Source organism: Oncorhynchus nerka, linkage group LG6 (assembly GCF_034236695.1).
Source record: "Oncorhynchus nerka isolate Pitt River linkage group LG6, Oner_Uvic_2.0, whole genome shotgun sequence".
NCBI classification, from domain to species: domain Eukaryota; kingdom Metazoa; phylum Chordata; class Actinopteri; order Salmoniformes; family Salmonidae; genus Oncorhynchus; species Oncorhynchus nerka.
This window is the reverse complement of record NC_088401.1, coordinates 1953479-1964470: the sequence shown is the minus strand read 5'-3', so window position 1 is coordinate 1964470 and position 10992 is coordinate 1953479.

Sequence of the window (10992 nt, the reverse complement as noted above, 5' to 3'; positions counted from 1 at the left end):
AAGGGCACAGGGAGGGAGGAAGGAGAGGATGGAGGGTACGGAGGGAGGATGCTGGAGTGAGGGAAGGAGGGAAGGAGAGAGGGAGGGAGGAGGCTGGAGTGAGGGAAGGAGGCTGGGGTGAGGGAAGGAGGGAAGGAGGGAAGGAGGGAAGGAGGGAGGGAGGAGGCTGAGTGAGGGAAGGAGGGAGGGAGGAGGCTGGAGTGAGAGAAGGAGGCTGGGGTGAGGGAAGGAGGCTGGGGTGAGGGAAGGAGGCTGGGGTGAGGGAAGGAGGCTGAGTGAGGGAAGGAGGCTGGGGTGACGGAAGGAGGCTGAGTGAGGGAAGGAGGGAGGAGGCTGAGTGAGAGAAGGAGGGAGGAGGCTGAGTGAGGGAAGGAGGGAGGAGGCTGGGGTGAGGGAAGGAGGCTGGGGTGAGGGAAGGAGGCTGAGTGAGGGAAGGAGGCTGGGGTGAGGGAAGGAGGCTGAGTGAGTGAGGGAAGGAGGCTGAGTGAGGGAAGGAGGGGAGGCTGGGGTGAGGCTGGAGTGAGGGAAGGAGGCTGAGTGAGGGAAGGAGGGGGGTGAGGGAGGAGGCTGAGTGAGGGAAGGAGGCTGAGTGAGGGAAGGAGGGAGGGAGGAGGCTGGAGTGAGGGAAGGAGTGAGGGAGGAGGCTGAGTGAGGGAAGGAGGCTGAGTGAGGGAAGGAGGGAGGAGGCTGGAGTGAGGGAAGGAGGGAGGGAGGAGGCTGAGTGAGGGGGAAGGAGGGAGGGAGGAGGCTGAGTGAGGGAAGGAGGGAGGAGGCTGGAGTGAGGGGGAAGGAGGGAGGGAGGAGGCTGAGTGAGGGAAGGAGGAGGGAGGAGGCTGGAGTGAGGGAAGGAGGCTGGGGTGAGGGAAGGAGGGAGGGGTGAGGGAAGGAGGCTGAGTAAGGGAAGGAGGCTGGGGTGAGGGAAGGAGGGAGGAGGCTGGAGTGAGGGAAGGAGGCTGAGTGAGGGAAGGAGGCTGAGTGAGGGAAGGAGGCTGAGTGAGGGAAGGAGGCTGAGGGAGGGAGGAGGCTGATTGAGGGAAGGAGGGAGGAGGCTGGAGTGAGGGAAGGAGGCTGAGTGAGGGAAGGAGGCTGAGTGAGGGAAGGAGGCTGAGTGAGGGAAGGAGGCTGAGTGAGGGAAGGAGGGAGGGAGGCTGAGTGAGGGAAGGAGGGAGGGAGGAGGCTGAGTGAGGGAAGGAGGGAGGAGGCTGGAGTGAGGGAAGGAGGGAGGGAGGAGGCTGAGTGAGGGAAGGAGGGAGGGAGGAGGCTGGAGTGAGGGAAGGAGGCTGAGTGAGGGAAGGAGGGAGGGAGGAGGCTGGGATGAGGGAGGGAGGAGGCTGGAGTGAGGGAAGGAGGCTGGAGTGAGGGAAGAGGCTGCTAGAACAACTGACAGTCTGACCTCCATAAACACACCTCTAGTGTAGCTGTCATCCTTCCAGTGATATCCATGTGAAAACAACACTTGGTCAGAGAAGATTAAAATGTACACACCAACCATCACTATCAATCCAGGTACATGCAAAGTAATGGAACCTTTTCGGGCTAGGGGGCAGTATCTTCACGTCCGGATGAAAAGCGTGCCCAAAGTAAACTGCCTGCTATTCAGTCCCAGAAGCTAGGATATGCATATTATTAGTATATTTGCATAGAAACCACTCTGAAGTTTCTATAACTGTTTGAATGATGTCTGTGAGTATAACAGGACTTATTTGACAGGCGAAACCCCCGAGGACAAACCATCCAGGAATTTTTTATTTGAGGTCACTCCCTTTTCAGTTAGTTTTTGGGGGGGAATCTAGAATTCTAAAGCAGTTGCTTGCAGTTCCTATCGCTTCCACTGGATGTCAACAGTCTTTAGAAATTGGTTGATGTTTTTCCTTTGTGTAATGTAGAAGTGCGGCTGTTCAGAACGAGGGTCGAGTGACGTGTACTGTTAGATAGAGGCGCGTGACCAGAAAACCTAGCTCCACTTTGTTTTCCTCCGGTATTGAACGCAGTTTATCCCGTCTTCAATTTTATTGATTATTTACTTTTAAAAATACCTAAAGTTGTATTAGGAAAGTTGTTTGAAATGTTTGGACAAAGATTACAGGTAACTTATGAGATATTTTGTAGTCATGTTGCACGACTTGGAACCAGTGTTTTTCTGGATCAAACGCACCAAATAAATTGACATTTTGGATATATAACGACAGAATTAAATCGAACAAAAGGACCATTTGTGATGTTTATGGGACATATTGGAGTGCCAACAGTAGAAGCTCTTCAAAGGTAAGTCATGAATTATATCGTTATTTCTGAGTTTTGTGTCGCGCCTGGCGGGTTGTATAATGATTGTCATGTGTTTGTTTGATGGGGTGCTGTCCTCAGATAATAGCATGGTTTGCTTTCGTTGTAAAGCCTTTTTGAAATCTGACACAGCGGCTGGATTAACAAGAAGTGTATCTTTAATCCTATGTATAACACTTGTATTTTACATCAATGTTTATGATGAGTATTTCTGCAATTTGAATTGGCTCTCAGCAATTTCACAAGATGTTATTTGAGACAATGCATTACTGAACATAACGCGCCAATTTAAACTCAGGTTTTTGGACATAAAGAGGGACTTTATTGAACAAAACTAACATTTATTGTGTAACATGGAGTCCTGGGAGTGCCACCAGATGAAGATCATCAAAGGTTAGTGATTCATTTAATCGCTATTTCTGACTTTTGTCACCCCAGGTGTAGTATAGCTGAAAACTAACATACGGTAGGATCCCAGGTGTAGTATAGCTGAAAACTAACATACGGTATGACCCCAGGTGTAGTATAGCTGAAAACTAACATACGGTAGGATCCCAGGTGTAGTATAGCTGAAAACTAACATACGGTAGGATCCCAGGTGTAGTATAGCTGAAAACTAACATACGGTAGGACCCCACAAAGGACCAGCATCTAATAACCTCAATTTGAGCAGGCAAGAATTATTTTGGAATGTGTGGTTAATCTAGAGGAAAAAACATTGACATCCCTCCCACTTTATTGTCCACCATAGATTTGACCTTAGCTTTGAACTCATTCAAGAAGCAGAGAAGTCCACCCATTCCCTGGGATTAGGGTTAGGGCTACCCATTCCCTACACTGACCTTTGACCTCAAATACAGCTGAAAGAGGAGATAAGAGGAGATGAGAGGTGATGGAATTGACAGACGACAGTGAAAAGAAGAAAAGAACCCGGGAGTCTCAGATGATTTCTCTCTCTTGTCTATATTCAGGAGAAGTCAACAGCCTTGTGTGGCACCAGGAAACAGAGACATCTCTCTGAAGCAGGTCTCTAATAACATGTCTATATTCAGGAGAAGTCAACAGCCTTGTGTGGCACCAGGAAACAGAGACATCTCTCTGAAGCAGTTCTCTAATAACATCTTTCTACAGACGCAGTGTCAAGAGATAGTCAGAGTTGTGTTCTCTACTTTATAATGGGATACTTAACCCTCTACTCTTCACCTAGAGAAACAACTTGAACAAGAAACAAAACCTCCCAAAGAGTTTTATCAAATGGGCATCTTGATAACCCATAATTAGGTCCTTGGCAGTAATGTTGGGTTTCCATGGAGACAGCAGAACAGCTCATCAATTTAACCAGCTACGGTGGCCCCCCAAGGGACAGAATGTTTAAGTAATTCATACATCTAATGCTGAATAGAATAACACTCTGTTCTCTCATCCAGATTATTCTGTCACCTCACATCTCACAGCACAGTGAAGTTAAATGTTGTGACTCCAAGTGTCATATTTTTTTGCTGTGTGTCCTGCAACAAAGCAGAATGTTTTTGACATGTATTGTATTAAGGAAGGGGAAAGAGTTTGAGACAATGTTATGGACAGGAAATCTACTTGCTTTTTCAATGAAAGGCAGCCATTTTGCCCTGGTAATATTCACAGCACCTGGTGGTAATATTTGTTTAGTGGATGAGTTGGTTTCGGGTAGCAGGTGAAGTGCTTTTGCTGGGAGAAGTAATAGATGAATGATTTGCTGAAGAACACAGAAGACAAGGTACAGAGGACAAGGTACAGAGGACAAGGTACAGCACAGAGGACAAGGTACAGAAGACAAGGTACAGCACAGAGGACAAGGTGCAGAGGACAAGGTACAGAGGACAAGGTACAGCACAGAGGACAAGGTACAGAGGACAAAGTAAAGAGGACAAGGCACAGAGGACAAGATACAGAGGACAAGGCACAGAGGACAAGGTACAGCACAGAGGACAAGGTACAGAGGACAAGGTACAGAATACAAGGTACAGAGGACAAGGTAAAGAGGGCAAGGTACAGAGGACAAGGTACAGCACAGAGGACAAGGTGCAGAGGACAAGGTACAGCACAGAGGACAAGGTACAGCACAGAGGACAAGGTACAGAGGACAAAGTAAAGAGGACAAGGCACAGAGGACAAGATACAGAGGACAAGGCACAGAGGACAAGGTACAGCACAGAGGACAAGGTACAGAGGACAAGGTACAGAATACAAGGTACAGAGGACAAGGTACAGAGGACAAGGTGCAGAGGACAAGGCAAGGGGATAAGGTACAGAGGACAAGGCACAGAGGACAAGGTACAGAGGACATCATGTTTTGCTGTGTTCTAGTGTACTATGGAATATATAGCTTTCTTATTCTTGACACTTCTCCCAGTCATATTTAAGGTTAGAACTACCTTTCGAAGTGTTCTCATACTTCTAGCTTGGAGTTGTATTTTTATGATAACATAGGTACAGCATTTCACCTTTTAATGTGTATCGTATTGTTTACTAGGTGTGTCCAATCAATTGTGTAACCACTCCCTCTTCAAATTAGGGCTGATTGGAAAAGCTGTTCAGAAGAGGACATTGTATTATTTCTTTGTACTCCCTGACGAAGGCCATGCAGCCGAAACGCGTCAGATTTTTAAAACCTTGTTTCTATTGAACGTGCCATACTAAATAAAGGCATTTTAATTCATTATACGAAGAGGCCTTGGTCCTCCTTTCTTTTTGATGACCAATTCAACCCATTTTACCAAAGAGCACCTTCTCTCTACCAAAATGTACAACTGTGTACCTTAGTAGCGCTTCCCTTCCTCCCTTTTCTACTAATGTACGCGTCTTCTGTTGGAGAATCCAGTGGGTTCTGGTCGTCTTTAAGATTCGTATTTGATCATGGTTTTGCTGTTTGTTCTTCATTATAGGGCCAAATAGATGGGAGAAGTGGTTTACATCTCCGTTTTGAATAGATCTCTTATTTTCCCAGAATTGGTTTGAGTCTACGGATTCTTCAATTACATTGAGCTGATTTCTGACGTGCTGTTCCTTCTTTTTCCGTAGTGTATTTCTGTATTGTTTTGGTGATTCACCCATAGTGTAGGCGTAGACTCAGGTTTTCTGGGTCTCTATGTTTTTGGTTGGACAGGTTTCTCAATTTCTTTCTTAGGTTTTTTCTTCATCAAACCATCTGTAATTGCTGTTAATTTAATTCAGTTTTCTGATTTGATAGAGAAGCAGAGAGGTCAAATATACTGTTTAGGTGTTCTACTGCCAAGTTTACACCTTTACTATTACAGAGGAACGTTTTGTCCAGGAAGTGTTACATCTGCTCCTGCCTTTCCCTCTACTTCTCATCCTGTCTCCCTAACCTGCCACCACTCCCCCAGTGCTCTCTCCCTCTCTCTCTGAGTGGGTGTATGTGAATGTGTGAGTGGAGACAGGTGTGATGGAGGCAGAGCGGATCCCCACCAGCTGCAACCTGTTCCATAATCAAGACCTCTACAAATACTCAGCCGTGCTACGCTGCCAGATCGTAGCCTCTGCTCAGTCAGTGTGCATTTCAAGCCATTTGTTCCTGTATAGATCTTGTTATCCTGTTGTGCCAGTTTTTCCCTAGCCTGACGCTGCTTTTCTCTCTGCTACAGTTCCGTCCGCTCTGACTCTGGTCCCTGTCTCCAGTCCCTTATCTCGTCAGTCCTGCTTCCCTGCCCTGGACCCCCTTACCTCAGCCTCAGTTCCTGGTTCCCTACTTCCTGCCCGAGCTTCCCCTGGCCTGCACCCCCCGCCCCCCCTGGCTTTTCAATGAATACCTTAGTTACCTTGACCCTGTCTCCTCGTCTGAGTCTGCAATTGGGTTCACCTACTCCGCCCCGCCTAACAAGTTGTCTAAAGGGGATTGAATTTGTTGTTGCCTAATTGTTTTTTGGTAGGTTTCCACACTACTTTCCTTCCATCTACAGCATTTCTTAATATTACTCAGTTCCTTTTGCTTTGATGTCTCGTGATTGAGTATTGCTCTGTTCAAGTAGACTGTGATTTTGCTGTGGAGTGTCAGTGGGCTGACTGTGAACGCTCTGAGAGACTCTGGATTGAGGTCAGTGATAAAGTAGTCTACAGTACTACTGCCAAGAGATGAGCTGTAGGTGTACCTACCATAGGAGTACCCTCAAAGCCTACCATTGACTATGTACATACCCAGCGTGCAACAGAGCTGCACCTGTTTTTGTTGTCGTAGTTGTGCCTAGGGGGTCATATGGGGGAGGGGATACTGTCACCTCCAGGTAGGTGTTTGTCCCCCTGTGTGCTGAAGGTGTCAGGTTCGTGTCCAGTTCTGGCATTTAGGTTGCCACAGACTAGTACATGTTCCTGGGCCTGGAAATGATTGATTTCCCCCTCCAGGATGGAGAAGCTGTCTTCATTAAAGTATGGGGATTCTAGTGGGGGGATATAGGGGATTCTAGTGGGGGGATATAGGGGATTCTAGTGGGGGGATATAGGTAGTACACAGGAGGACCCTTTTCTCTGTTGAGATCAATTCCTTTGAATTTCTAGCCAAATGTAAAATGTTCCTGGTTTGATTAATTTAATTAAGAGAGTGTTAGGTCTGCTATATATCAAACTAGCATACCCCCTGAGTGTCTTCCCTGTTTCACACCTGGTAGTTTGGTGGATGAGACGACCAGCTCTCTGTAACCTAGAGGACAACCAGTGGGTCTATTTCCTCTATACCACCCACCTGGTAGTGTGGTGGATGGGACTACCAGCTCTCTGTAACCTAGAGGACAACCAGTGGGTCCATCTCCTCTATACCACCCACCTGGTAGTGTGGTGGATGGGACTACCAGCTCTCTGTAACCTAGAGGACAACCAGTGGGTCCATCTCCTCTATACCACCCACCTGGTAGTTTGGTGGATGGGACTACCAGCTCTCTGTAACCTAGAGGACTACCAGTGGGTCCATCTCCTCTATACCACCCACCTGGTAGTTTGGTGGATGGGACTACCAGCTCTCTGTAACCTAGAGGACTACCAGTGGGTCCATCTCCTCTATACCACCCACCTGGTAGTTTGGTGGATGGGACTACCAGCTCTCTGTAACCTAGAGGACTACCAGTGGGTCCATCTCCTCTATACCACCCACCTGGTAGTGTGGTGGATGGGACTACCAGCTCTCTGTAACCTGGAGGACAACCAGTGGGTCCATCTCCTCTATACCCTGTTTCACACCTGGTAGTTTGGTGGATGGGACTACCAGCTCTCTGTAACCTAGAGGACAACCAGTGGGTCCGTCTCCTCTATACCATGTTTCTTGTAGGATGACAATTTCTGATTTCTGATTTATTTAGTGAAGTTCAGGTTCCTGCTCTTTAGGCCAAAGGCAGATGACCTCAGACCTGGGATATTCCATGATGAGATAGTGAAGGCTTTGTGTTCCATAGTGTCCAATGTTGTTAGTCGTGTGGTTTGGCCTCAGGCCAGTAAGTGTGAGCAGAGCCTGCTGAGCATCTGGTACATGCCATTGGCTTGGGCGAGTGTAAGAGTGGGGGTTGGGCCTGTTTTCCTGCTCACGGCCTGGGCGGATGTGTGACTTCCATGTTGAGACCCTCTTTGTGGGAGTGGGGGGCATGGGGTGGGCAGGGGTTTGAACTGAGTGGGCCTGAATGGGATGTTGGCATGGTTGACTTGGGGGTTGTTGATTGCTGGTGGTGCTGTGGTCTGGATGTGGGTCCTCTATGTGTAGGTCCGGTGGGGGGTCCAGGTCTGGGAGAGTGTCTCGCTGGTCTGTGTGGGGGGTGTCTGTTGATCAGTTGCTCCTGTGTGAGGTGTCGGGGCTGCGGTTGAGGGCGATGTGTTTTAGAGTCCGGGCGAAGGTGGGCACTGCTGCCTTGTATAGGTGGACTTGGTCATAAAGGCTGTCCAGGGTGGAGTGGTGGGCCAGGGTGGAGATAACCACTTGTGTATTGTGGAAAGTAGAATAAGCTTTTTCAATCGCCACCCTTTCCTGCTGTGTTCTCAGGTCGTTTGTGCCTGTGTGTATTATTATGTGGCTGGGTGACCCTAGTTGGTCCTCAGATAGAAGGTCTAGGGATCGCTGGGTGACCCTAGTTGGTCCTCAGACAGAAGGTCTAGGGATCGCTGGGTGACCCTAGTTGGTCCTCAGGCAGAAGGTCTAGGGATGGCTGGGTGACCCTAGTTGGTCCTCAGACAGAAGGTCTAGGGATCGCTGGGTGACCCTAGTTGGTCCTCAGACAGAAGGTCTAGGGATCGCTGGGTGACCCTAGTTGGTCCTCAGACAGAAGGTCTAGGGATCGCTGGGTGACCCTAGTTGGTCCTCAGGCAGAAGGTCTAGGGATGGCTGGGTGACCCTAGTTGGTCCTCAGACAGAAGGTCTAGGGATCGCTGGGTGACCCTAGTTGGTCCTCAGACAGAAGGTCTAGGGATCGCTGGGTGACCCTAGTTGGTCCTCAGACAGAAGGTCTAGGGATGGCTGGGTGACCCTAGTTGGTCCTCAGACAGAAGGTCTAGGGATCGCTGGGTGACCCTAGTTGGTCCTCAGACAGAAGGTCTAGGGATCGCTGGGTGACCCTAGTTGGTCAGACAGAAGGTCTAGGGATCGCTGGGTGACCCTAGTTGGTCCTCAGACAGAAGGTCTAGGGATGGCTGGGTGACCCTAGTTGGTCCTCAGACAGAAGGTCTAGGAATCGCTGGGTGACCCTAGTTGGTTCTCAGATAGAAGGTCTAGGGTACGCTGGGTGACCCTAGTTGGTTCTCAGATAGAAGGTCTAGGGATCGCTGGGTGAACCTAGTTGGTCCTCAGGCAGAAGGTCTAGGGATCACTGGGTGAACCTAGTTGGTCCTCAGACAGAAGGTCTAGGGATCGCTGGGTGACCCTAGTTGGTCCTCAGACAGAAGGTCTAGGGAGCGCTGGGTGACCCTAGTTGGTTCTCAGATAGAAGGTCTAGGGATCACTGGGTGACCCTAGTTGGTTCTCAGATAGAAGGTCTAGGGATGGCTGGGTGACCCTAGTTGGTTCTCAGATAGAAGGTCTAGGGATCGCTGGGTGACCCTAGTTGGTCAGACAGAAGGTCTGGGGAGCGCTGGGTGACCCTAGTTGGTCAGACAGAAGGTCTAGGGATGGCTGGGTGACCCTAGTTGGTCCTCAGACAGAAGGTCTAGGAATCGCTGGGTGACCCTAGTTGGTTCTCAGATAGAATGTCTAGGGTACGCTGGGTGACCCTAGTTGGTTCTCAGATAGAAGGTCTAGGGATCGCTGGGTGAACCTAGTTGGTCCTCAGGCAGAAGGTCTAGGGATCACTGGGTGAACCTAGTTGGTCCTCAGACAGAAGGTCTAGGGAGCGCTGGGTGACCCTAGTTGGTCCTCAGACAGAAGGTCTAGGGAGCGCTGGGTGACCCTAGTTGGTTCTCAGATAGAAGGTCTAGGGATCGCTGGGTGACCCTAGTTGGTTCTCAGATAGAAGGTCTAGGGATGGCTGGGTGACCCTAGTTGGTTCTCAGATAGAAGGTCTAGGGATCGCTGGGTGAACCTAGTTGGTCAGACAGAAGGTCTGGGGAGCGCTGGGTGACCCTAGTTGGTCAGACAGAAGGTCTAGGGAGCGCTGGGTGTTTGCCTCCCTCCTCTTCCTCTCGTTCTCACTCCCTCTTCTCCCTCCTCTGTCTCTTTCTCTACTTCTCCCTGCCTGCTCCACGAGGATCTTCAGACTGTCTGGAAGGGGAACAAACACCAGACCTCAGACATCAAGACCTCAGGCAACCTATGAAGAGGGGAAAAAGGTATCAGAAACATAGCTTCAGAGGAAAGAGAGTGCAGTTATCCCACATATCAAATCCCTGTCTCTCTCGTCTGATCTGCTTTCCATTCCCCAAAATGCGCACTAGCCACCATTCACCTACGGCTGAGATTTGTTTCAACCTAAAAGAATCCTCTCCTACACAACACAGTGACAGCAACAGGGAAGGGAGGAGATGCACAGTGCAGAGATGATATGAACTACACAGGCAGGATATGAACAGTCCACATGACTCACACATATCACGTCTGAGACTCAATGCTGTCTGCCCCTGCACCAATCTCTCTCTCCTCTCCAGAGCAGGCGGGCTGCCTATATTCCCTGCGTGTGATGCTAAATATGAGTCAGAAGCTTTGATCTCCCCTCCAGTCATCCTCTCCTCTCTATTACGCTCCCTCCTCCTTCTCTCCTCTCACCTCCTCTTCCTCCTGTCACCTCACCTCCTCCTCTCCTCTCAACACCACCTCCTCTCTCTCCTCTTCCTCCTCCTCCTCTCTCTCCTATTCCTCCTCCTCTCCCTCTCACCTCCTCTCTCTCTCCTCTTCCTCCTCTTCTCCCTCTCACCTCCTCTCTCACCTTTTCCTCCTCCTCTCCCTCTCACCTCCTCTCTCCTCTTCCTCCTCCTCTCCCTCTCACCCCCTCCTCTCCCTCTCACCTCCTCCTCCTCTCTCTCATCTCTTCTTCCTCCTCCTTTCCTCTCACCTCCTCCTCTCTCCTCTCATCTCCTCCTCCTCTACCCTCCCCTCTCGACTCTCCCCTCCCCACTCTCCTCTCGTCTCCTCTCCTTTCTCACATGACTGTCAGGGTTCTACTGGTTCACATGACTGTCAGGGTTCTACTGGTTCACATGACTGTCAGGGTTCTACTGGATCACATAACTGCCAGGTTAGGGTTCTACTGGATC